The sequence below is a fragment of the Lepidochelys kempii genome, chromosome 13 (assembly GCF_965140265.1).
Source record: "Lepidochelys kempii isolate rLepKem1 chromosome 13, rLepKem1.hap2, whole genome shotgun sequence".
Taxonomy (NCBI): Eukaryota; Metazoa; Chordata; order Testudines; family Cheloniidae; genus Lepidochelys; species Lepidochelys kempii.
The window spans coordinates 4,146,458-4,174,218 of NC_133268.1; the positions used below are offsets into that span (position 1 = coordinate 4,146,458).

Below are 27,761 nucleotides of genomic sequence, written 5' to 3' on the forward strand. Positions count from 1 at the left end.
CAAAGTTTTTGAGCTGCACAAAAGGTATTAACAGCACAGAATAGCTGAGCTCCCACTTCATTACCAGCTCAACCCACAACTCCTGTCCTGACTGGCCAGCTAGCTAGAGTTTAAATCACCACTTCACTCAATCTAAAGAGTTTTGTGTGCGCATGGGAGTCAGGTTAGGGCAGCCCTCGAACTATACCTAAAACTAATACTGCAATTTGGGCAATTCCCCAAAGAATCACTGTGCTGCCAAAGGACAAAAGAGTTCCCCCCATAGCAGGTATGCAAGGGTCCTCTCCCACAACTCAAGAGATGTGTGTAGGATGTGTGACTACAAGTCTCCTGTTGGTTCAGGAAGTGAAAAAATTAGGGCTGTCAATTAATCGCCGTTAACCCATGCGATTAACTCAAAAAAATTAATCGTGATTAATCGCTGTTTTAATTGCGCCATTAAACAGAATACCTATTGAATATTTTGGATATTTTTCTACATTTTCAAATATATTGATTTCAATTACAACACAGAATTCCAAGTGTACAGTGCTCATTTTATATTATTTTTATTACGAATAGTTGCACTGTAAAAATGATAAACAAAAGAAATAGCATTCACCTCATACAAGTACTGTAGTGCAATCTCTTCATCGTGAAAGTGCAACTCACAAATGTAGCTTCTTTGTTACATAACTGCACTCAAAAAACCAAAACAATGTAAAACTTTAGAGCCTACAACTCCACCCAGTCCTACTTGTTGTTCAGCCACTTGCTAAGACAAACAAGTTTGTTTACATTTACGGGAGATACTGCTGCCTGCTTCTTATTCACAATGTCACCTGAAAGTGAGAACAGGTGTTTGCATGGCACTTTTGTAGCTGGCGCTGCAAGGTATTTACATGCCAGATATACTAAACAAACATTTGTATGCCCCTTCATGCTTTGGCCACCATTCCAGAAGTGTATGCTGATCCCTGCTGATGACGCTCGTTAAAAAAAATAATGCATTAATTAAACTTGCAACTGAACTTCTTGGGGGAGAATTGTAGGTCTCCTGGTCTGTGCTTTACCCGCATTCTGCCATATATTTCATTTCATAGCAGTCTCGGATGCTGACCCAGCATGTTGTTCGTTTTCAGAACACTTTCACTGCAGATTTGACAAAATGCAAAGAAGGTACTAATATGAGATTTCTAAAGATAGCTACCGCACTCAATCCAAGGTTTAAGAATCTGAAGTGCCCTCCAAAATCTGAGAGGGACAAGGTGTGGAGTATGCTTCTAGAAGTCTTAAAAAAGCAACACTTCGATGCAGAAAATACAGAACCCAAACTACCAAAAAAGAAAATCAACTTTCTGCTGATGGCATCTAACTCAGATGATGAAAAACAAACAAGCGTCAATCTGCACTGCTTTGGATCGCTATTGAGCAGAACCCATCATCAGCATGGATGCATGTCGTCTGGAATGGTGGTTGAAGCATGAAGGGACATATGAATCTTTAGCACATCTGGCACATAAATATCTTGCAACACCAGCTAAAACAGTGCCATGTGAACGCCTATTCTCCCTTTCAGGTGACATTGTAAACAAGAAGTGGGCAGCACTGACTCCTGCACAGAGTGGATTTGATTTAAATCATGATTTAAATCACTAGTCAGGAAGACTCTATTTAATCATAGATTTCTACACAGACGTGCATTCTTGTTGGTTGTTATAACCTTAATACATATTCTTCACAACTCAGATAGATGTAGGTTTCATTTTTAGAAGGTACACATGATATATTTTTAAAACTTTTCAGATTAGTTTTACAGGTATATCAGAAAATGAATGATTATTTGGTTATTTTATTTACCGAAGGGAATTGAAGCAAATATTTATTGAAGTCATTGGGAGATGAACTAGCTCCAATTCAACAGGTTAATCAATATTTGGAGGATTTTCTTGCCATGCTGTATTAGGAAGAGAACATTATCAGACAGACATTTAAATTGTTTTATTTAACTAAAAACAATAATGCTATGTATTCTGGATTTTTTTCTTCAACAGCAAACATAATATTTTAACAAAACAAACATATGAATTTTTGAATTTAAACATTCAAGTTTTTTAAAATCAGGTTTGTTTTTGTTAAAATTGTTTTTAACTAAAACAGTTAAATGAAATATTTTTTTTAAAAAAACAAAAATTAAATTGACTACATCAGCCAGGTCAACATGAGAAACTTAAAATATTGGCTTCTGCAGCTAACTCAGTCATCTTCACCTTCATTTTCCTGTTTGTTCATAATCTGGAAAAGAAAAACAAGCTTTCCTGCTTTTTCAGGTCCCAAACGATTTCTCAATTTGGAATGAATTAGTCCAAAGGAAGAAAATATTCTTTCTACACCATCAGAAGAAGCTACTGCTGTTAAAAGTGAGATTATCACTTCAACTGTCTCTGAATCCAAGTGCTTAAGTGACTTCCACCAGTTCACTGGTGTGACTTTATTTCATCATCAGCAAACATTTCTTGAATGGTTCTTATTCCCAAACTGGGTCTCTCTTACGGCCTGCTGCCATTATAGTTTTCCCTTCTAGTGAGAGAATGGTATGGTAGATCTCAAATCAATGAAGGCTACACTCAGAAAGACCTCAAGTTTTCTGGAATATGCTGCTCAAACAGTTTCACTTTTGTTTCTACTGCCTGTCCCTCCCTTCCCACATTTATCTCCAGCCTTCTTTTCCGCCCCCAGCAATCTTCTATTCATTGAACTTTTTGAAACTTTGCACTTTTAGAGAGAGGTAAGGGATTGACTCTGTGTACACAAATTTGCAGAGGGACAATAGGGTTGAGGTCCGTTATTTCTCACCTCTATATATTTATTTATTTTAAAACATTTTTGCTGTTAACCAGCATATTATCTCTGGAGACACAAATTCACAGTTTGAGAACTGCAAAACTAAGCATCTCTGACGGCATCTTCTAGACTGAGCACTGAGTCCCATTGGATAGATAGAAAGATTAACCTAAATAATCTATACAGAAGCCCCTGGAACCCCATAAAATTGGGTCCCTAATCCATGAACTATTGGAACTCATTTACAAAACTTTCCTTAAACATTACATCAATATAGTCTCATACTATAGAATTAGAATTTATAATCCCTATTCCATGATGAGATATCTTTGAGCTAGAATGTATCTTAATTAACGCTTTCTTTAGATAGGTTTTTTCCTCAAAAAGCATTTTATCAAAAAAATCCGATTTAAATCCGATTTTAAAAAAATCATTGATTTTTATCCACCCTGCTCCTGCACATGTAAACAAACTTGTTTGTCTCAGGGATTGGCTGAACAAGAAGTAGGACTGAGTGGACTTGTAGGCTCTAAAGTTTGACATTGTTTTGTTTTAGAAAGCAGGGGGGTTTTGGTGAATAATTTGACATTCGTAAATTCAAATTTCATGATAAAGTGATTGCACTACAGTACTTGTATTAAGTGAACTGAAAAATACTATCTTATTTTTACAGTGAAAATATTTATAATAAAAAATAAAGTGATCACTGTACATTTTGTATTCTGCATTGAAACTGAATATATAGTATTTGAAAAAGTGGAAAACATGCCAAAATATTTAAATAAATGATATTTTATTAACATTGCGATAAATTTTTTTTAATCGCTTAACAGCCTTTGAAAAAATTAACTGGAGCTAGTGATATCTTTGACCATTAGGATCTATTTTTCAATTTGCAAAATGCTACATCCCACGAAAAGAAACCAGAAGTAAATAAATGGCACTCTCTCAAACCCTGTCAGGGTGATATACACCAATAAATAGCTGCAAATTTTGGTAATCCTAAAATTAAATATCCATTGTAGAAAGACAGAAGCTTTGCAATCGTCTACTACTTTGACAATGTTATATAACAGATACTATGGATATCAAGCTATTTATAGTTTTTTAATACCAGTTTTATGGTACAAGAGAATAAATTATTCTGCTAACCAATCTGAACAGAGGAAGTTTTAATTGATAAATAGCTTGGAGAGCTCATTTCCAGTGGTTTAGAAAACATGTGTTAGATATATCATTCAAAGGGTTTAGTATTTTACCGGGCTGAACTTTGAAATATGCTAAATCCCACCTCTGCTCTGCATTAATATGCCCAACAACCATGTTAGTTTCCCCAAGTACAGCCTCTCACTTTCTAGGGAACAAAGGAATAAGGACACTGCAGAGACAGCATCCCCAATCTCCAAAACAGAAAGTTGCTCTAGTCTACAGGACTTTTCTGATTGATCTATCAGTTACTATAACACCCTCCAGAGGGAGGAAAATCTGGTACTCTGATAAAGGAAGGTTGCTACAATAGTGCCTTCCAAGAGGCCAGTGAACCATGAAAGCTCATCTGTAGGGACTCTGACAAATCCTCCCCCCCCACAAACAATAAATTGTAGTCTGAACATAATTTTCTCCGCAAGCTAATGTGCAAATATAGTAATTTGATTCTACTGAAAGCATATTAATAAACAAACTGGAAAAATAGTATAGAGATTGTTTCTAAACAAAAATGCACTTACACAATAGTAAAATCAAGTATGGGCTTTTAAATCTCAGCAGATTTAATTTTACTTAGCCATATGTCAATTTATAGCTATAGGTCAGAATGACACTGCTCACATTTTTACAGGCTAGGTCGGAAACTAAGTATTAAAAATACAACTCTAAATTACTGCTAGAATGAACCTAGTTCTACAGATACTGTAAATTCAAGAATTTTCTAGTAAATTGCAGATACACACAATGGAACCAAGTCAATGTAATCAGTTGGTGAACAATTTACTGTACTTAGCATTGTCTTGTTTACTTCTTTAACAAGTTAATAAAATACAGCCCAATTTGACACACAAACATTCAGTCTAAGCTTATGGACCATCTTGCTCACATGTTCTAATCCACTTTTTGTGAAATGAGAAACTGTTTTGCACACTCAACAAAATAGTCTTTATCTACTAAATAAAACAACAGGAGCAAAGCTGCAGACTTCAGAACACTAAATCGGGTAGCCTCCTTCAATTGTACCAACACTTGTTAAAATATTCTTTGAATGTTAATATAGAATTGATTAGATACCACCCTAAACTAGAAACCTCAGTAAAAATGACAGTTACTTGAGGTTGTTTGTTTTATTAGAATGGACTTCCTGTGGAAGTTCAACAATGAAGGAGGACTTCATTGAAGTACATCTGTTTCAGGTGGCCACCACTGTAATATCTTACTTTTCACAACATTATCTTTGATGGAAAAAAGTATCTTAGCACTTATTCTAAATTTCACAATGAATTCTAAACTTTAGAGTACCAAACTTTCTACACTTCACAAAAGTAGTATTTCAATGCTAAATCAGTCACTGCAAAGATAATATTTATTGCTTCAACCAAGTAAGGTTTTCCCTCCAAGTAATACACTTTTTATCTCAAATATCATAATGTGAGATATTTTAAAATACAGCTGAGAAAAAACTATTTAGTTTTCAGACTGCATTAGTATCTGAAAGTTAGAACCTTAAGGGCACAACCCTGCACTAATCTTATCTCCACTGTGCTATGTACTCTAAGCAATTCAAAAATTGTTGATTTTACGCCATCAATACCTAGGCATAAAGGTGTGCCTTCCGGATATAGCAGCAGCCTTACCAAAACTGAGGGATCATCAGTTAAGTTAGAACAGTCCTTCAAAATAGCAAATAGTTATAGGACTATCCTGTCAACATTACGATATGAGTAGTCCCAAGATTAAGATTTAACCCAATTAAAATTAAAGGGTACAAAAAAACCTGTTATATAACACTTTAGTCCCGAATAAAAAGAGATAGGCAGAACACACTTCCTAGGTGTAAGTAAGTCTACAGAACTGTCCCCCAGAAAAATCTTGGAGACAAACAACAACTCTTCCGCCTCCTCAAAGGTACTTTGTTTCCTTTGCTCAGAAGGAAAACAGCAACAAAAACACAGATTACAAATTTCTTTGATCAATCCAAAGCACAATCCAGGAGAAAGATTTTTTTTTTTAGGACAAAAACTAACCAAAAAAATGTACAAACAATTTAGACTGTGTACAATTAAGTACCACATAGCCTTGAGAGTGAAAAAAACAAACTAAGGACATATAAATAATAGGCTACCATAACATAAGAACAGCCATACTGGGTCAGACCAAAGGTCTATCTAGCCCAGTATCCTGTCTTCCAACAGTGGCCAATGCCAGGTGCCCCAGAGGGAATGAACAGAACAGATAATCATTAAGTGATCCAACCCGTCATCCATTCCCAACTTCTGGCAAACAGAGGCTATGGACACCATCCCTGCCCATCCTGTATTACTGTATGTATTATACACGATACTAAGAACAACCTAACATTCCATACTCCCCTGGGGGAAAGCTTAACTGGAATATAGACAAAAAAGTTCAAGTGTTGTTCACAGTTATCAAGATAAAACAAATTCAGCTAATAGATTAAGGAAGAACTGAAACTCAGTCCAAAATTCTACCACGTAAAATTAAATGAATGCATCCCATGTTTCTATTTCCCTTATCCCCTGTCCATGCCCACAGGCCCCCCCACTCCCCAGCATTCCGACATTTTTTAAATTCCAGTGCAGACGAACTCCGCTAGGTTGGGTCACACTTTCAACTCTTCTACTTGCAGAATAGGACACAGGATGCTTGTCAATTTCACTTGGATCTAGTTGAGAATGCTGGGAAAATAACATGTACAGGAACCCAGGCATAGGTATGTTCTTACACTACTACAAATTAATCGGAAAACAGAAAAACAGAAGAGGATTGTGTCTATGCTTGGGTTACTGCACCTACTTAATGGGTCAGAAAAAGCAGCAGAATGAAAGCACTGATGGACTATGACTCCCAGCAGTCACTCTCCTGCTAGCAATGGAAGAGCTCACTCTCCAGAAGCAGAGACTATTTCTCTAAGGATGTATTTCGGGGGGGAACGTACAGAAGAGAATCTTAGGGATAAGATGGATGATAGAGTACTTCCAATACAAGTTTTCAAGAAAATGTGTTTATACTGGATGTTCAAAAACACACTCAGTTTGCACAATGTTTAAAAGCACAAATGTAAGGCTTGACTAAACAAATTGTCAGACAGAAGTAAGCAACCTTAATTTGATTAAAGAAACGAAGTTCTTTTGGCCAGGAAAAAAAAAATCAAAATTGTGAATTCCAGATTCCTTCAAATATAGACTGATGTCTGTTGTAAGGACAAATTGGACCTTTGGACCTGTAGTGTCACTGAGAACTAGACAAGACTTGCAAAAGAGTATGATGAAGGCACTCCAATATACAATCTTGTCCCTATAAATAAGAGAGAATGAAGATACTGAGTTAAGGACCAGAATGGGTACTTGCCTTTATTTTTACTCCTGCAAACTCTACCCCTAGAAAGCAATGTCTTCTAATGTAAGGAACATTATGGGTAAGGCAGAGATCTTTGGGGCTTCATTTCCAATGAAAAGACATATTTTAAGCTGTGTTTTACTTTTATTAGATTTTTACATAAGCAGAGAATGTTCAGCTTATAAGCCACTTAAGTATCAAGAACAATTAATAGCAGTGGTGAAACAAAAGTAAAATTATTTGATAGGACAACTTTTCATAACTAAGGGATCCTTAGGACATGTAGGATGGAGAGACATTCATCAGAGGGAGTTCAGCATGTCTTTTGTCCCCTTTTCCTTCAGCTTCTAATTTCTCTTTAAAGAGAACTGCTTCCTCTGCACACACAAAAACTCAAGATGTATCCTTGTCTCCCCAGGAATCTGCAAGCACTAACTTTAGATACAGAGGTTCTCACTGGTGATGGGGCAAACATTCCCTTCTTCATAAGTTTAGGCCTGATCCTGCAAAGACCAAACACATGCCTTGATTTCAATGGAACCAGTAAATTAGGCTGATCTTTGTAGAACTGAGACCTAAAATTGCATTTGGCTGTGAATATCTAGTATGTAAGCTGAACGTAAATATCACTGATTGATAAACCTACTTTCCAAGACCATCCCACATCTGGATGTTTTGCATTTAGAGATCTTCGCTATCACAAACTCTACCAAACTCAAAGGGAAGGTAACTATAGCAAGTAGCATCAAGGGCATTTTATACTTAATGAGACAATGACAAAGTAAACAAATCTGAAACTTTTCAAAACTATTGCTTTGTAAAATAAAAAACAACAGGTGATGTCATAGCCCTGGGCCTCTCAATGTTGATCATTTCCATTAAGACCATTTCTTCTCAATAGTCATGGTGTAATGAGCCTGCAACTATAATTAGCATAATCTGTTGAGGAATATGCAACTGAATTCCGGCACTGGGTTTTGACTAATTTCAAGCTGCAAAAATATTAGGACATCGCTGACATTACTGCAGGAAAATTTTTTCCTTTTAGAAATTCTTACGATAGACAGTGTCCAAGAACACAGAAAGACACCCAATTCAATCAGTACAAGAATGGTTAGCAACTACACCCTTGGCATATTTACATGTTCTAACAAATCAATGGATGAGGGAGGGAGTCAACTGATTCAGTCAGGCTATTTCCAAGCACTCTACCTCAAAGAACAGGTTCAAACTCTCAACCTGTATGGAGCAGATTAAGTCAGGAAACTCAAAACAGGGCAAAAGATGAGAGCTTAGACACCAGTGGAGTCTACAGTTAGAAGACGACCTCTTCTAGGAGGAGAGCTGAAGGTGTCTGATGGGCCAGAAATATTTATATTCTTTAGACCATGCTACTGCAATGGTGGAGATAAACAAAAACACATTCAAACCCCAACAGCCAGAACTGAAATAAGTGGGAGCAATCAATACAGATTTCACCCTGTGCTCCCAAACCTTGATGGTCAAGCCTTAAATACTGGTCAAATTGGCTGTCAAGAGCTAGGAGCATGCCTCAAGTCCTCAAAGGCCATCTGGCTACAACTGAGTCTCTTGAAACCAATCCAGAATCCTCCCGCTCCAACAAACAGATTCTACAAAATGGTAAGCCATACACTATCAGATGGACAAAAACCCAGAAAGTGTGAAAACTTGTTAAAATATTAGTTTATTAGTTCAGGCTAATGTTGAAGGTGAAGGCATGTTTTCAGAGAAAAACGAGAAACTTCAAAAATAAAAGCATGGTAGAGCATTTAGGCCTGGTCTACAATAACAAGGTAAGTCTATCTAAGTTATGCTATTTAAGTTACATAAGGTATGTAACTTAAGTCAACATAGCTTAGATCAACTTACAGCGGTGTCTATGTCACACTATGTCAACGGGAAACACTCTCCTGCCATCAACATAACTTCGGCCTCTCAGGGAGGTGGAGTACTGAAGGCGAGGGGAGAGAGCTCTCCCATCAACTTATCATGTTTTCACCAGACCTGCTAAATAGAACAAGAAGCAATAGGCTTAAATTGCAGCAAGGGCGGTTTAGGTTGGACATTCCTAACTGTCAGAGATGTTAAGCACTGGAATAAATTGCCTAGAGAGGTTGTGGAATCTCCATCATTGGGGATTTTTAAGAGCAGGTTAGACAAATACCTGTCAGGGATGGTCTAAATAATACTTAGTCCTGCCTTGAGTGCAGGGGACTGGACTAGATGACCTCTCGAGGTCCCTTCCAGTTATATGATTCTATGAAATCGATGCCTGCTGCATTGATTGCAGCAGTGCTGATTTAGCTCATAGTGAAGACAAGCCCTTATCCTTAATGGTTTTGAGGGAAAACCTGACAGCATGATGTTCCGTGGCAGATTGAAATGCAAGATAAATTAGGCAACAACAGTTTAAACTTTACAACAGGAGCACACAGGTTTGTATTCTTTAATTAAAAGTTAGCTGAAAGAAAAGTTAAAGAAAAAAATATTGGTTTTTAAACAACTGTGTACGTTTTTACCATCTAAGTAAATTTTAGAATAAACCCACTTTCCTCTTAATAGTCACAAGCAGAATTCAAGGTTTCATGTTTCTCCTACAACAGTCGAGAACATAAAACATTCTAGAGCAGCACAGGCATATCAGCTCTCTGAGCTGTTTGTATATTACTGATATATTATTCCTACAACTCTTGTATGAGAAAGACAATTCTGATAAAAAATTATTAAAATTAGTAAGAAAATAAATAAAACAGTGATACAAATTCTGAAACTCTCTCAGTCAAGCCTTACAGCTAACGAGTGTTGAACACCCAGCTATCAGCTGATGGACTAAATATGCTACCTAGTCCACCAATGTAGAAGGCGCTAGAGTTTATGAACACAATTCCAAGATCTACAAGCCATGTGATTGCACAATGGTAATTATGCAGCAGTGTTACCCTTAAAAACCTACAGAATCAAATTTTAGAGTTCACATATTTTAAACTCCTTGGAAAAGGATATTTTTGTTTTGCAATTTTTTAAAGATACTCTTAATTCTAAATGCTGTTTTAAAAAGAGACATTTGTGGTCCTAAAGACACCAATCTGTCCCATTTAATTGATAAAACAATGACGTTAACCTTAAACCTGAAGTAAAATTCAGAGTTTCTCTAACAGTCAACAACAGAATTTCAGGGAGGATGCCCTCCTGCAAATATCGAACCAACTGCCAGATTTTATTAGATGATACCATATTCCTAGACTTAAAGATCAAAGAAATTCAAGACAGTCCAAACATACACACACATTATATGTCAAAAGACAGACTTCCCGATAAGTTTTAATAGGTTGTGACTACAGAAGTAAAACTGTTTGGTACACTGGTGCCCCACTCCCTCACACACACAGAGCAGTGTCTGTATATGTTCTTTTTTAGTTACACGATTTAAAAAGATAACACTACATAAATTCTTTTACATTCATATAATGGTTGATTTGTGTACAGAAGAATTGACCAATATTAAAATGGTTAATTCAACGTAATATTTACAACTTACATAGTCCTTTGCACACATTAGTCTTCAATAATCCTCTGAGGATATTATCATTTTACACATTTAGAAATTACAGCAGAGTTTAAATGGTTTACCAAAGGCCATACAATGCGTGGCAAAACCAAGAGTAAAATCCTGGCCCCACTGAAATTAAGGCAAAACTCCCACTGACTTAAATGGAAGCCAACATTTCACTCTAGGATAATAATTTGTGCTCATTCTTCTAAACCATGCTGCCTGTCCAACAACATGCATTCTGTATGGGACTGTATATGAATATATTGTTCTATGTGGATTATTAAAACAACCTTACAATTAAATTTTAATTCTTGTTAACAGAATTCTTACCTCAACAGGGTGATTCAGATTCCAGACAAGATTAAAGAGCTAGCTACCTATGAGAAACTGTCTCATACACCTCCACCAATTTACAGTTTAGAATAGATTAAGCAAATTAGGAATTCCAGCTTTTACACTAAAAGGTGTTATTCAGCAGTTTCTATTTATTTTACACGGATTTATTTTCTGTATGCTGTGACAAGGAAAACATTTTAGGTCTGGGAGGTCTCTTCAAAACATAGGTCCTGATCTTGCAAAGACTCATCATGCACATGAGTAACTTTATGTAGTGTGAGTAGTCCCACTGAGGCCAATGGAGTACAGTTTCCAGGATAAGGAACTTAGTTTATAGATGAAGAGATGACTATTTCAGCCACTTTTTTTTTTTTGGGGGGGGGGGGGGCGCAAAGTGGGGTTAATGGGATGAGGTGTTTAATCTTATATATGACAGTATATTTATTTGTTAACTCCATCTTCTTGAATAACAAGTAAAACATAACAATGAATCACATATCTCCCCGCTATAAAACATTATGAAGAAAACATGCTATTCAGTACTCTTAAGACATTTAAGTTTTAATTATAATTCTTTACTCTACCTTGTTCTAAATTTAGTTTGTGTGCTGTAACTCCATCATAAGATAATTTTCTGTATATTCCCCAGTCCCAGGTGCACTCTCTCTTAAAAGGGCTAGCCACTTTCTGAAACTCACATGCCCACATTCCAAGAGCTGTGTTCTGTACAGTTATTAGTCACAGACTAGCTCCCTTAAAGAAGAGGATCAATTTTTAGATCAACAATACCAATTTCTTTAATGACAGGATATTAAAGCCATGCTATTTCAGCAAGTCTCAGAAAGTTTGAGGAACCACAGCTGTTTTTTCTAAATACAAAAGTACACAAATTTCCACTCTGTTGTTATGGCCAGTCACTGCTAATTCTTGTTTGCACCTGACCATGGACTCTAGGCTTCACAGAACTGAGGCTGAGTAGAATAGGAACAGTAAAAGCAGTGAAGCTCCTACCTTTCCTGTTTTTGCATCACCCCTAAATGTTTTTCTGTTTTGAGTCTTGTGATATTCTTTCTTCCTGCTTCTCATACACTCAGAGAGAATAACAGACCGATCAGGATTAATGAAGGTGACCAAACCAGAAGGTAGGAACAGTACAGTAGCCAAACAAATTTACGTCAGGTTTTAATTCTGTGTTAGGTTTTCAAATTAACCTTCACTGTCAGTGTTAAGTTTAAATTTAAAGATAATTCAAAGTCCTCAAGGTAATGCTTTCCCCCACCACACACAAACCAAAAAGCAACTCTCTCAAGTGTTCAGAACTTACCAATAGTTGAAAATTGTTTTCTTTAGTAAAGATAAATGCCACGAGGTGTCATGGTACACCATACATGTTTTAATGAACAGAGGGAAAGCGTTTCTGATAACAGGCTTTGGAAGGTTCATCAACTGCCCTGTAACTGGGAAGGAAGAAGAGAAGAAAAAATAATCTTAATTTTAAGAAATGTAAAAGTCAGTAAGTTTTAAATCAGGTATTACACACTGTGACTTCCACGTTCTTACAGGCAACAATTAAAAAAAGCCAAGCCTGGAAGTTGTCTAATAAGTAAACTAAAAGTTATTATTTAATAATAGAAAGAATGCATATACTTTAAACTGGTATACCTGTTAAATCATTCAAAATACTAATATATTTACCATCTCATGAAGAGAAATATTCCTGAAAAATTACATAAAAAATGTCTAAAATCAGCTGCATAGGAAGCAAACTTTATTAAGTTGATTTTAAAATACTGATTATTCTAAAAATACTCATTCCGGTCTTGATTAAGGATTGTATACTATTAATAGATTACTAGATTAATAAATTAATGTGGTCAGCAGAACTCATCATCAAACAAATCCTGAATTCAATGCTTCCAAGCCCCTTTCAATACAGGAACTGAATCTTTATAATTTTAAAGAAGTGGCCTCTATGTTATATAGAAGTTCCTTCTATCTGAAGTGTGATGCACTGCCAAAGAAAGGTATTTAAAAAGACATTGATATTATAATAAAACAGAATACAGTTACTACAGTGATCAGGCAAAGGAAAAATCTACAGTACAAAAACCTCGCACTTCTAGCACTCAGAATTACAGTGAAGGAAGCTGCCTAATAATCTCAACAAACAATACGTCCCAAGGTAAGTACCGGTAATGTGAAAATTTTTAAAAATGTATTGTGAAGCATTTACTTTGGTGTTGTTATACTTTGCATTTCATTTACACCATCCATCCAAGCACCTCAATAGTCTTACCTAACATCTGCCCGCCCATGAGATCTCTCTAAAATGGAGATTTTGCGAAGGCAACTTAGTTGACAAAGATTAAAATGATCTGTTCAGTACAATACAGGAAGTCTGTAGGAGGCATGGGTTCTATTCCCAGACCTATTGAATCCTTCTTCCATTTAGACCAAATCACAGTTATAGGAAAGCACAGCACAAGGACACTAAATTAATTGTTGCCCTTTAGCAACCTGAGAACCTTCTGAAAAAATAGCAAGGATATGAAAAGAAGTACAACCAATACCTAACTGAACTTAAAGAAGCGGCTTTTTTTTTTTTTTTTACACCAACACAAAACTTAAACAAACACAAAAATTACTTAGCCAGAACCTCTGTATTCCACTTGATAACACTGCTGATACTTATGTCTGGATGGCATCCTCCCTCACAGCCCACTAATTAAATCAGTCTTTTGTGACATTAGAAGTTACCATGATCTATAAACCTCTTGACTTCAAAATGCTTCAGTGTGAGAATACAATGTAGAACACAATTTTCTACTTATTATTTCTCCTCTCATCCCCTCTCTCTGCATTCCCTTTGTACTTGCCTTCTAATTCATTTCCTCGTGTCCTCCCATCTCTATTCATTCCCCTCCCTTCTCTCCATATCCTTCCCTCACCCCCATGCCACAGGAATACTGCTTATATATAGCTCTCATCCTGCCACATCTCTGCTCCCTCAGACTGTAACCTATGTAGCAGAGACAGAACAACAGCTCCAACAGTGCTCACACCACTGGGGCTTGCATCACAGAGGAAAAAACAGAAATTAGCAAATAAAGCATCTGAAAAGCAGGATACCTTATAGGATGCTTGAGAAGTATGTCAAGCCCCCAAAAGCAGGTCAAAGAACAGCAAGCACCCTAGCAGCAATCTCAGCATTAGAGACTGTATCTCACCGGGTATTGCTCCTAAAGAGTGAGATCTCCTCACCCTTCTTATTGTTTTTTGGCTGTTTGGTTTAGTACACTCACTATGGGATGTCTGACAAAGTTTCCAAGCTCAATGTGAAAAGGGGTGGGTGAAAGAAAGAGGAAGAATTATGAGACATTAGAGAAGAGAAGTATGGAATTGAGAAGGCTTTTGCAGGAGACATGGGAGAAAAACAAAATGTAAAAGTTGAGGTAGAGAATTTAACATAAGTTAAGAAAGTTATAAGAAAGTCAAGGATGATAAAAGAGAAAACACTGCAGAATTAAATACACCATGTTTGGTGTTTTGTGGATGATCTGTTTTTGTTATTTATGGTAACTTATCATAGACAAATATCCCTTTCTATTTTTATTTTTTGGGGGGTGTATAAACCTAATCTAAACCCAATAACCTATCACAAAAAAAAAGGAAACGGAATGAAACCAAGAAGAATATGGTGATAGTAAGTTAAGATTTTTTTTAAAAATTGTAAATAGAAAACTGTTTGACAATACGTTACAAATAAACACAGTTCACAACCATTTCATTATTTAAAACATCAGGGGCATAGTTCTGAAGGGTGTGGCAGCACAAGTATTTTTCATCCAGGCTATCTGGTTTAGTCCCCAAATTAGCTGGTATTGGGAGAGCTTTTTCCCAAGTACCACACAGACACACACACACACTAATCAATCCTCATGCTTCAGCCAGCCAGGGTCAGGAAGAAGTTTCTCCCCATGCTATAGTACTGCACAATTAAGATTTTGCATCTCCTCCTCAAGCATCTGATATCAAGCACCAAGAGCAGGTAATGGACGAAAGATCAACTGCCTATTCTGGTATGTTTTCCGGACTCTACATTGCTCAACTTGTGACAAAGAGAAGACTGGCTTGGATGGAACAAAGCAGATCATTTATATCCAAAGAGCTTTAGTAATAACATAAGAAAAAATTGTGAAAGGTAACTGGGTATGTGTGGAACTACTCTCAATTATAACTATTCCTCAGTATGTGAACCCCTGCTCAGTTTGCTAAGTACAGTCAGTAGCTAAATTCTTGGCACATATACCCTGCCATTCTAGTTACTAAGCATATTTCAGCACATACACCAGTGAGTAACTGTATGTGTAGAATATTTTAGACTTCTTTGCTGCCCCTAATCTGGAAACTCCCATCTCAACCTCATTATAAGAGTGAATTTTAGGTATACTAATTATTCATATTCATTATAATAAATGTATAAGATAATAAAATAATTGAACAGGAACAAACCCCATAATAATATGGGTACGGAGTGCAGGTATGCATATATTTAAAGGGAAACTTCAAGTACCTACTGTCACTCTGCAAGTACCTGTAACTTTTCAACTATCTACTGCACATATCTACAGACATATTGCCCATTCTTGTGCATGCATACACACACACACACACACACGTATAATCAAACTTCTACCATAAAGCAGACCATGGTTCCATCTAACTAGAATTCTGTCAGTGATCCCATCTTGTCAGCAAAGAATTCAAGAGTAATGAAAAATCCACACTTCAATTTAAAAAAACTAATGTTTCCTAAAGGCGTGCTTCGGTAAGAAAATTACAGCTGTAATTTCCTCTAACTATATTGTTGATGACTTTAAAGAAGAATGAAATACAAGCCTCTTACAGAAATATACCAAAAAGTGTTTGACAAACGAACCCAAAATTTCAGACTATTTTGCATTAATTAATTAATTAAGAATACACATGCTGCATGCTAATATAACACACCATCTATGGATTTGGAAGCCCTTTAAAGAGGTGGGTAAGCATTAGCATCCCCATTTTACAGATGGCCAAAGATATACATAGAGATTATGTGACTCGCACACTGAGTCATTAGCGGAGGTGGGATCAGAACCCAAATCTCCCAATTGCTGTGCAGCCAGATACATCAAGGCAGCATCAGATAAGTAATTTAATACTTTGGGCTGTGGGAGTCAAAATTCCTCTCTCCCCTGCCCCAAGACTGATAGAACACCAGTGGCAATTAATACATTAGAAGGTCTGGGGAATCTAGTAGATTGGGAAATAAGAACTAGCCAAGACCACCAGAGAATATTCTTTTGATACAAACCCCCTAAAACAATGGTTCGTTAAAAAGTTAACTCCGGAAATATGTTCATGTCTATATCTTAATGTAAACAGCATGAAATATCACAGGCATCATTAAACAACCAGTATCATCACTGCACTCTAAGCAAAAATTATGCATCCCACAACTTTGTTAGGTCCTTTTTATTGTATCTGCAATTTACAGACAACCACACAGGACATTTTCCATCATCATTAATGAATTGTAAGATACATAAGTGTTAGAGACATACTGTACAAGTACACTGCACATTCAGAAAGTTTAAGGTAGGTCAGCAGTAAACTGACAACAAAATAAGAATGTTATATTAATCCTTTTGTGTAAAGTGTCAGAATTTTCTGCTGTAGTTTGTTGCCAGTAATGGACAGAAACTGCTGGCTCCAGGGAATTACAATGAACATAAGGAATATCCATTAGAACAGCAGGTAGCTGTTCAAAGATTTAAACTAAGCCCTCTCCTTACCCCTTTGTTTGCCCATTAAACTAAGCATGTAGGAGTAAGGAAAACCCATGTGAGTGCTTCACACCAGAGCAAGACAGTTCAAAATACATCATGGAGTGCTCTAGAGTAGCTAGTTAACACAGGCATAAATAGTCACTGAGAAAGAAGCCTTAGAAAAAGTTGGGCTGTTGCAAGAAATATTAACTAGGAACAAAAACGTGGATTGGATGGTAGTCTTCACCTGGCAGGACAGGAAACATTTTGTTAAAAAATGTAAGCATATGTATATAATAGATCAAAATGGGTGTTTTTAGGAGAAACTTCAACTGGGAAGAGAAGGCAAGGCAAAAATAGTTTCAAAATATACCCAATCCCACATCAATGCAACACCGTGCCAGAGCATGAATGAATATAGAAACGGTAAATAACAGACTAAAAACCTCTCTTTTTTTTTTTTTTTTTGGGGGGGGGGGGGAACTACTTGCCAATCTGGTTTTCCTCTAAGCTTTCCAATTATAAATGCCTCTTGCATAGAAGAACATATCCACTGCTGTACAACTGTCCCAGAAAAAACATAGACCATGGGGAGAAAGTGGCCCATTTTCTTTAGTCTCTAAGAATCATGTGTACAGGTTATATTTTCAAAAGTTCCACTTAATAAATGTATATCACCACATTAACAGAAGTTATATTATATGGCTTTTAAAATATGAAATTGTAATTTTCACTCTTGAAGTCTGTAAAATTTACTCTCAGTTTTGCATATAGCACTATAAAAATATAAAAACTTTATTTCCATCACTTACATGAAAACTAAATGTAAATGAAAGTGACTGGAATCTAAAAAGATGCTATTTTATTGCAATAGTGAGGCTAGAATCAGAAAAACAAAAAAAAAATATAATTTTCCATTTAAATTGCAATTAACCCATTAGTCTATCAAACCAAAACATAATTTTCAGGACTATGCGTATGAGAATTCCAGCAAATACAAATATAAATATTGTTATGTAGTTCCCAGCATGGTCCATGGGGCAATCTTCTCTATCAGCTTCTATTTTAGCGCCCAAAAACACCTCAAAGTGAGAATTCTTCACCACATGTTGAAAATGTTGTGACTAATAATACACTTCTCCTCCCATTTTTTCCATCACTAAAAGGATTTCAAAATAAAGAACTTGACAAACCATGGTTAAATTCCATTTCTTTGAATTCAAATCAGTAAAGCCAAATTTAATCCACAATCAAAAAACTTGCCATAAGAAGTGAATGCATCTTCTTTTAACTCTTGCAATAATAGTTATGATGATATACAATATACAAGAAAAAATTCAGTACAAGTAGAAAAAGTATCCAGTAACTGCAAGCTTCTTCTGTAAAATTACACCCTCATTTTTGTCCGTTTTTTAGGTCACCTAACCTTGTTCTTTCTTTCAATTACTGTTCTCTTCCCCCTTCTCTCCCCGCCATCCTCTCTTTAGAAAAAGTCCCTTTAAGGTAGGTAATTTAACAAAAATGGAACTAGACAGAAAATTTAAACATGTAATAAACATTTTGTTGAGGACAAGAACTGGGAGCTAGACCCATACTAAATTAACTAAATGTAAAAAATGATAGAAGGCAATTAATATGCATGTAAGAACTTCCGTACAGGTGTCTGCAATAGCACCCTTTGCAAAACACATATGCTAATTAGCATATCTTTAAACAATGCTGATAATAATCTTGTCCCTATAATCCATGCCAAATGAATCACTCAGATTGTAAAATAGAAAGCATATGGAAAGTCATTAAAAGTCTCTGTTAAACCTTTGTTTATATTTTCCTTGGCAGGTGTAAAAAATAAAATATTGTTCTAGTTATTTGGATTTCTTCAAAGTGTTCACTTAAACATTTTAACACAGATTCTTTAATGGTGCATTAAGTATCAACATTTTTTTTTCCTATCAAAGAGATAAATCCTCCCACTAAAATCTGCTCCATTCTCTATTTGTCATCTGGGATTGAGTTATCAGACACTACTTGTATTACTTTGTGAAACTGTCACGTCTATTTACAGGGATACAAAGGCAATCCAATACTACAACCCCTTATTTTACAAGCACCTTCCAAAACACCTCTTCTCTCCCCCCTATTTTTACAAATACTTTGTTTTTTCAATGGGGTGGGAGAGGTTATGCAAAGTAGTTTTTCACCTTGACAGAAAACAATTTCAGTCACTTTTGCACTTGTTATAAGTATATTAAAAATCACCTACATCTCCAAAGAGGAGAGGCATTGTTTTTCAGGGGGTTTTTGTTTGTTTGTTTGTTTTTAAATAGGGTCACTTCCCCCATTTCAGCCTGCAATTAAAATGGAGGCAAGGCCAGGCGATCTGTGTCTGGCTTTAGGGGGAGACAATAACCCAAAACAGGCCTGGCTTTAAAAAGAGAAAGAGAGGGAGAGAGAGAGAGAAATACAACATGCTTCACCAGTATTATTACCTCATCCCTTTTTCCAAGCAGTTTTGAACCACACTCTTGACAAACTCTTGGTCCAACTTGCACAGATGCTGATTTTTTGGGGGTGGAAAGGTTTTTAATTCTGGAGCCAGAATTCAGGCTTGTTATTTGCAAGTGGAGCTGCTGTTAAAATGCCCCCTTGTCTCCTCTCCTCTCCCTTGAGCTGGGTGTTGACGCAGCAGAAATTACCAGCTGGAAAATTCCCCTTTTGGAGGTTACAGGGAGGGGGGGAAGAGGGAGGAGGGGGGACGAGTCATGGGGGAGGGGGGGGTTAAACCCTGCCACTCACCTAGTTAACCCATCCACCCACACCAAGTCTGTCAGGCGTGCCAAAAGGGGCTCCATGCCCCTTCCACAAAGGGAACATTTCCCCCTTTCCTCCCCACCGAGTGTAGTGGGCTTAGCCCAGCGGCCCCCGGGGGCTCAGAGAGGTTCAGGGAGAGAGAAGAGTGTTTACCGGGCAGGGGAGACATTTGGGCTCAGACAAGCTCCCCACCGTCAGGACCCCCGCACTTGGAATCGCGGCACTGACACCCCCACCCCGCTGTTACCCCACTCCCGCGGGGGGGGGAGCAGCACTCCCCCGACCCAGCCAGGGAGGGGGTGTCCTCGGCAGCGTGTGAACCAGGCTTCCAGCACCACCCCCAGACGGCCCCCCTGTGCTGCCGGGTAACTGCCTCCCTCATCTCCTTGGGGGGCGGGGGGGGGCGCCTCCGCCAGGCCAGCGCCGCCCACCCCCGAAGCGCCGCGCGACTCCCGTGCTCGCCCCCCCCCGCCCCTGAGTGAAGTGGGGGCAGCTACCTCCCTAGCCAGCCCCCCCCACCCCGGACGACGAGCGGCTCGTCCTCCCCATCGCCCCGGGGGCGCCGGGCGCCCCACCAGACACCCCCCCCTCCAGCGGGACGCGTCGCCGCGCTGCCCCGGGACCCCGCCGAGCCGGGGGGAGCGGCCAGTCCCCGGGGAGAGCCCGGAGCCCCCGGCCAGGCTGGGGAGGGCAGGTCGATGGGCGGGGGGGGGGCGCGAATCCCTCTCCCCTGAGGGGCCGGGAGAAGCGGAAAGAACGGGCTGGGGGGGGGCTCAGGCCCCCTCCCTTGACCGGGCCGGAGAGGAGTCCCACCGGCCCCTCTCCTCAGGGAAGGGGTCAGCGGGCAGCCGTGCCGAGCCCCCGGGGTGAGGGGGAGCCTGGCTGGGGGGGTCTCGCTTACCTGGGCCCCAGGCAGGGGAGCGGGGTCTCGGAGCGGCCGGAGCTTTGGCTCCTTCGGTCACTCAATGTCTCTCCTCACGGGTGGGGATGAGGGGGGGGGAAGCTGGGGGGGGCGGGGCGCGCTCCCGCCGCTCCCCCTGGCGCGCGCTCCCAGGCGGCGGGCGCGCGGGCGCGGGCCCGAGACCGGTGAGGGCGGGGGCGTGGCCTGAGGGACTCGTGCGGCCTCCCCCCCCCCTGCTACGCTCCCACTGGATGACGCCGGACACAGGCCTCCGTAAGCCCCGCCCCCTCGCCCCGCCTCCTCCCGGCTCCCGTGCGCCCGCGGATCCGGGGCGCCGCCAGCCACAGGCACTGCCGGACACCGGAAGTGAGGGCAGCGCGCTGAGCGTCATGGGAGGCACCCCCAGAAGGGGGTGGGGTGCGCGGTGGAGCGTTGGCCTTGCCGGGGGGCTGCCGGCCTCCCCCGAAGCCCCCCCTGGGCCGGGGCTCTTGAGGTGGCCCCTCGGGAGCAGCGCCTGGCCCGCAGCTGCCCCAGCCCCCGCAGCCAGGCCCAGCGCCCCTAGACCCCCCCAGAGCGCCGGGGGGGCCTGGCGGGCTCCGCTGCCGGCCCCCGCGGCGGGTTCCTGGTAAAGGTCGGGATATTAGGGGTCGCGGGCTATTAGCGGGACGAGCTGGGTGAGGTTAGTATCTTTTATGGGATGACCTTCTGTGTGCGCCCCTCGGGAGATTCTGCAAGCTACTCTCTAAAGGAACAGGGGGCCTGGCGGCGCCTTGGAGGCTAACCCATTTATTTGGGCACAAGCTTTCCTGAGCGGAAGTGAGCTGTAATGCTTTATGCTCAAATAAATGGGTTAGCCTCCAAGGTGCCGCAAGTCCTCCTGTTCTTTTTGCGAATCCAGACTAACGCGGCTGCTGCTCTGAAAGCTACTCTCTGTACTTTATTCGGGGTGGTAGCTGTGTTAGTCTGTATCGGCAAAAACAAGGGGGAGTCCTTTAGTTACACATGAAGGAGGGACAGCTCTGATGAAGGATAAGCTGTTCCCCAAGAACAATACAACCATGCTCACTTCAGAGACCCCTGCCTTCAATGGGATTGCAAGTGGGCAGCTGTGGGTTTAATAGAGATCATGGCAGGAAGTCAAGAGAATTGGATTCGATCACTTTGTCACAGTAAAATGGAGATAATGCTTACTCGTTTATGTCGGATGCCTTGAGATCTGCAGCTGAAATACATTATATAAGTGCCAAGTATAACTGATAACAGGGCCAAATTTGGCCCTTTGAGGATAACGACCAAAAGATCAAAGAACTGGACTATATTTCATGGGAGTGAGCTAACAGATTTAGAGTATACAGGACACCACACTTTTGAGATGGCTTTAACAGGCAAGACAATGGGTCTCTGAAGCCTGTGTTGTGCAGTTGTACTAGGGCACAATTTAGCCGGAAAGATGTAGAACCAAATATTCCAGGTATTTAAGTACATGCACTTACTGTGATTATGCACACAAATTGGGTAATTATGTATGCAAATAACTGGAAGTGGCCGTTTATGAGCAGTTATCTGATTTCTGTGTGTAACCTCAGCAACTGCACAGAATTGTGTGCCTAAGCTCTGAGAATCTGCTCCCTAATTTCCTTTTCCTCAAATCATGGTACATATAAGGTCACTTATTGAGATAGTGGGTCAAATGCAGCCCAGGAGTAAAGAGAATCTATTCCTCTGAAGTCAGTCAAATTACACCACTGCTCCTTACTTAAGTGCATTCCTAAAAGGATCTTTTGATCCCTAGTATGTTTTAAAGTGGATGAACAGTTGTTCCAGCATGTCTTTCTTCCTACTCCATCCCACCCCCCAAAAACCCAAACAATTTTATTTTAGATTAAAACCCAATGCAACTAATTAATGAAAATGAAATGTCTTCACTCCAGTATATTTTTCAATTACCTTTTCTTCTGTATTGCTAAAGGAGTCCAACTACCATTTTCCAGGAAAGAATTCCATTAAAATGCAAATGAACAGTTTGCAGTAGTTGTCTATGTATGCAGTGAAGGGCACAATTCTTAGTTTAAGGAATACAAAATTAAAAGTAATGGGCCTTATTTTTAGACCTCAGCCTCCTTTTATGTAAACCCAATCTTGTGCGTGTGCACATCGCTGCACATTCAGTTGAAATTCACCTGTGTGCAGGTGACAGAATTTTAACACACAAATCCCCATTGTCCATGTTAAATTATCTGATGGGTTTTACATGTGAACATATCCTCACATGTACATACAGATATTAGAATATTTCCACTGTGGTTGCAGCCGTTGAATGCTTTAAAGCTGAATCCTAGTGCCTACAATTACAGGTGCACAAGTGGAAGCTGGGTTGTGGGGGAGGAACACATTAAATCAGGCCATATAACTATAGCTAAGTATGTTTGTAACACTCTGTGTTATCGATAGGTAAACCACCCTATTATTCCTTTCCTGGTCTCTTCTCTTTCCAAGACTCCTCTGATTCCAGGCAGGAATTCCCCTATCACCCCTGGACTCCTTCAATTCCAAACATGCATGCCCTAGTTCTACCCCTACTCAGGATTTCTTCCTCCTCTCTTTGTTAGAGGAAAGTATTTATTTATTTAGTTGTGTGTGTCATGCTGGACTCACTCCCCCATGAGCTGCAGCAGCTGCAGACTGGGCACTGCCCTGGGGAATGCTTTCAAAGAGGGGGAGGGTGGAGAGAGGCTGAGTTTCCTGAAGCTGCAGAACACAAAGGGCTGGGGAAAGCTGGAAGGGTTTAATACACTTGAGCCTGTATTTTGCTGTGTAGAGATAGGTTTTTGTTTGTTTGCTTTCTTTTGATTAGCAGTTTGTATTGCAGTTTAAGTAAGTATGCAATTACACAATCTGTCCTCAGAAGAGGGGAAGCTGCTCCCCAGAAAGAAGGAAAGAACTGACAGTGGGAAAAGAAGAGAGAAGGAGAAAGGAAGGTAGAAAGGGAGGATGGTGTGGTTAGGGTGACCAGATAGCAAGTGTGAAAAACTGGGATGGGGAATGCGGGGGGTAATAGACTCCTATATAAGACAAAGCCCCAAATATCGGGATTGTCCCTATAAAAACAGGACATCTGGTCACCCTAGGTGTGGTCTAAGAGGTGTTTGCTGAATGAAGAGCACGTCACCTGGAAGCATGATACAGAGTTTAATAGTGTGTAACATTGATGATATATGTCAAGGATTAAAGACCACGGGGTTTTCAGACTGAGTGTAACTCTTCTGTATCCCACCTTTCCAAGGCTGCCAAATCACAAAGCTCATAAATCCAGACCATATGCCCAGGGACGTTGAGGCTTGTATCTGCAGCCTTCGTTTTAGCACTGAAGAAGCATTTAGAAGTCACATTCTTGCGAGCAGTTCTCTTGTGATAAGGAATGTATGAACACTTTAATGCATTCATATTTGCATGCTTACTCTACATAGACAGTCATCATATGGGCATGTGCAAATGCTGAGCATCTATTCACAATAACTGTGTACACAAATTAGGCGCACACATTTTTGCACATAGTTTCTGGGAAACTGAGGTACAGGGCTACACGATTTGCCTGTTTTCACAGAATGATTCAGTTGCAGGTCCCATGAGTACTTCTCAAGTATCCTTACTCCCAGTCCCCTGCTCAGCTCTAGACACCTCTGTCCCCCTGTCTATCTATAAACCATAACAGACATTGCATTTGATAAATGCAAAGTAATTTCTTCTACCTCTGTAATTTTCCTAAATTCAGAATGAAGATGAAGACAAAATCCCAAGTGGCTGAATCACTCTTTTTCTCTGTGTTTTGTACCCTAAAATAGATGTCCAAAACCAAATAAGCATTCTGAGCTGACGAGCTTCTTTGTCAGAGTTCTCGTTTTCAAGAGGCCATTCTGACAGGGTTTTCCATGCACCCTACAAATGAATCCCAATCCTCAGACCCAATTCATTTCTGACCAGAGTGGGAAGAAAACAATTTGACTGGGACCCATTACTGCCCAATGTGGTGGTTCTGGTTGCATGAAAATTCCAAGACTCTCACCTTTTTCAGCCAATTTCCCTCCAAACCTCTGATGTCACAAGTAAGGGTTAAAGGACCTATACTCCTGTCCATATTACACTGAATCAAAGGTCATCTGGTTTCTTTGTCAGGGGACCATAACGGAAAAAAGGGAGGTGATGTGCATCCCTGACCAAGTCATTTTAGGAGTAAACCACATTTAAACTGAGCTAATGAAAAAGTATTTGTCTCTTTCTCTCACGCACAGACATACTCCCAGCCTGTGCTTGCTTGGTGAGTGAGAATTCCTTCTCTAGTGGGAGTCAACATGTCGATTGTATTTTTTTTCCATGATGTGTAAGGAGGCATTCACTAGGTTGTGGGAGTAAACACATGGGGGAATTCTCCGTGAGCTAGCAAGGGCAAGTCACAATCCTACTAAATATGGTGAATGAAGATTACAAAAACCCCAGGAGAATAAAATTCCCTCTCTCCACCCCCATCTCTTCCCCCCCACACACACTTATTTTTTCTCATTACCATGCTCTGCTGTTTAACTGCTTGAAAGTTAAATCTATTTCTATTTGTGTTACTAAATGCACAATGTTGGTTTAGTTTTATTCTGTGCACTGAAGGGCAGAACTGGGGCAATATGTTGTTTTTTCATTATTAATCAAGGCACATCATTAGAGAGGAGCAGAAACACCAAGTATTCAAGTAGTGGGAAGCAACAGGAAATAGTCCTCAGGTTTGTAAAAACTCAAGGGGTGGGGAATGATGATCGTTTATAACATATTTAACCAGCCACATCCTACTGACCTCCTTCAGTGCAGTTCTTGAAGGGAACTGGCCTGACTCCGAAGATGTTTAATACTCCAAAAATACATTCCCCTCAAAATGTTGAATTTAGAGAGGGGCCCAAGCTGCAACATTCAGGTCCCACTGCAAATTCATCATAATCTGGAAGTGCTGAGCTCTAGGGTATTTGTTTGTGTCCATCTTTAGTTCAGACTGAGAAGCCAGTGGTCTTTTGTATGGATAACTTTGCTGTACCAACATAGTCTTCCTCTTACAGTCAATCATGTAAATGGTCTTTGCTTCCATTTTAAAAGCCATTTTGCATCAGGTTCACTTTCTATCTAATTTTATACGTTGGTGCACTGGGTGGGAGTATATTCTTTTAACAAGTTTCTCTTTTGATTGGGGTCAACTTCCCTCTAACACTGCGTTTTGGACTGGTAGGCTGACAATTTATCCTTTAATCAGATCTTTTCTTTTTGCAGGTCTTTATTTAAGATGGGCTCACTGTACATCGGAGAGAACAAGAGATGTGGGCTTTTCTTTTTCCTGGAGCCCAATAGTACAATGGTGACATGTTTAGAATAAATTTGATTTCTCCTTTCCCTCTCCACCCCTATGTCCGTCCCTTCATGCTTGCAAACTGTGATACAGTTTACAATGTCTCAGTTGCGCTGTCTCATTTTAGGATGGGCACCTTCATTGTCTTTTTCATTGTTATGAGATACAAACAGATAAATGCCCCTAACTAAATGCTAATATCTACATTATTAGAGAAATAAACTAGTTTTCCATTAAACGAAAGCCATTTTGCTACAATCTCTCAAACCAGTCCATTTGTATAGGAAGGACTCCACTGAGGGATCTCCCTGTTGTCTGCAAAGAAATCTTTCTGTTTTCTGTAGAAACCAAACAAATTGCAGAGCTTGTGTACAAGCCCTTTGTCTCACGCAGATTGCATAAATAGTGTACCAGTACAAGTAATATATCTACTTAAAAAATAGAAGCAGCAGTTAAACTATATATAACTCTACTAAAGAGGCTATGCAGTGTGGTTTTGGGTTTACTCAGACAATTTGGAGTTTGTACAACAATTGAGGCCACATTCTAGGCTCTAGTTATCTAGGTTAGATACTATGAGCCAAATTCTGCTCTCATCTGTGCACAATGACAGTTGAAATGTCAATGGGACTTGCACCATGTAACTGAGGACACAACATGGTCCCCTAAGATGCTTCAGTTATGTATGAATGAACTAAAAATTAAGCTCTCCTCATCAAATGCCTTCACCTCTCTGGAATGAGCGTAGACAGATATCTCCTCATAATTCTAGTACTCCAGCAAATGAGATTACTCAGACTCTCCAGAAAGTAGCCAGAGTGTGATCAATGCTTCAGGTCACATCTACTTACTGATCACATATCTGAAAAATGTTGATAGATGAACACACCTGAGCCAAACATTTCTCGAGAGGATTCAGTTGCTCTGCTCAGTGAATGAAGTCTTTTAAAAACAGTTTGGTGCAAACATTCCTGGTATAACTCCACTGACATCAATAAACTTCGCTATTGATGAATTTGGCCTATGTTCCCATGAAGTATACCTGCTCCAAGATCACGTGTCCCTTACCTCCACTGACCTGGATTTGCTACAGTGTCCCAAATTTCAGGACACTTTATCAGTGTCCCATAATAGCACAGGACGTGCAATTCAAAGTATTTGGTGCAGAGGTGTCTAAGTGCTTGTCATTGTAAAAAATGGGAAAAGTCATGACAAAAAATGCACTGAACCACAGGTTTGGTTTAAATAAATCAAAGTTGTTGCACATAATAGCTGAAAGTCAAACGAATGACCTTTATTTTACACTAAAAGTTGTTTAAAACCAGGTAATGATATTTAGCAAATAGTTTACCAACATTAAAATATATTCCAATGCACTGGGCACATTTAGAGCTAAATCTGTGTGGAATCATGCAGAAATAAATCTTGCTTAATTGGGGACTGGCTGGGGTGTAAAGATCATGATTTTTATGGAAAAAACCTATAAAACACAATTTTGTCAGGAAGTTTATGCCTATTAGTCATAGGCCCCACTCCTGCAAAGATTTATGCATGGGTCTA

General features: G+C 39.6%; 1 protein-coding gene and 1 long non-coding RNA gene across 9 annotated transcripts in view; one reads left to right on the forward strand and one right to left on the reverse strand.

Moving 5' to 3' along the window:
* ZBTB46 (zinc finger and BTB domain containing 46) overlaps positions 1-20,990 on the reverse strand; it is a 109,031-nt gene extending 88,041 nt beyond the window's left edge. Inside the window, exons 1-3 of one of the 8 annotated variants that reach the window (XM_073308924.1) lie at positions 20,822-20,990; positions 19,599-19,821; positions 12,624-12,756 (exon numbers count right to left, since the gene is read on the reverse strand). The gene's annotated coding sequence lies outside the window, so the exon portion shown is untranslated. Of the gene's footprint in view, positions 1-1,839; positions 1,943-12,623; positions 12,757-19,598; positions 19,822-20,821 lie in introns of those variants that run through there. The other 7 variants (XM_073308923.1, XM_073308920.1, XM_073308918.1 and 4 more) reach the window with 7 other exon arrangements.
* A 163-nt stretch (positions 20,991-21,153) lies between these two features.
* LOC140896873 (uncharacterized) lies at positions 21,154-26,253 on the forward strand. The gene is made up of 2 exons (XR_012154628.1): positions 21,154-21,500; positions 26,126-26,253. It is a non-coding gene; the product is annotated as an uncharacterized lncRNA (long non-coding RNA).
* The last annotated feature ends 1,508 nt before the right edge of the window (positions 26,254-27,761 follow it).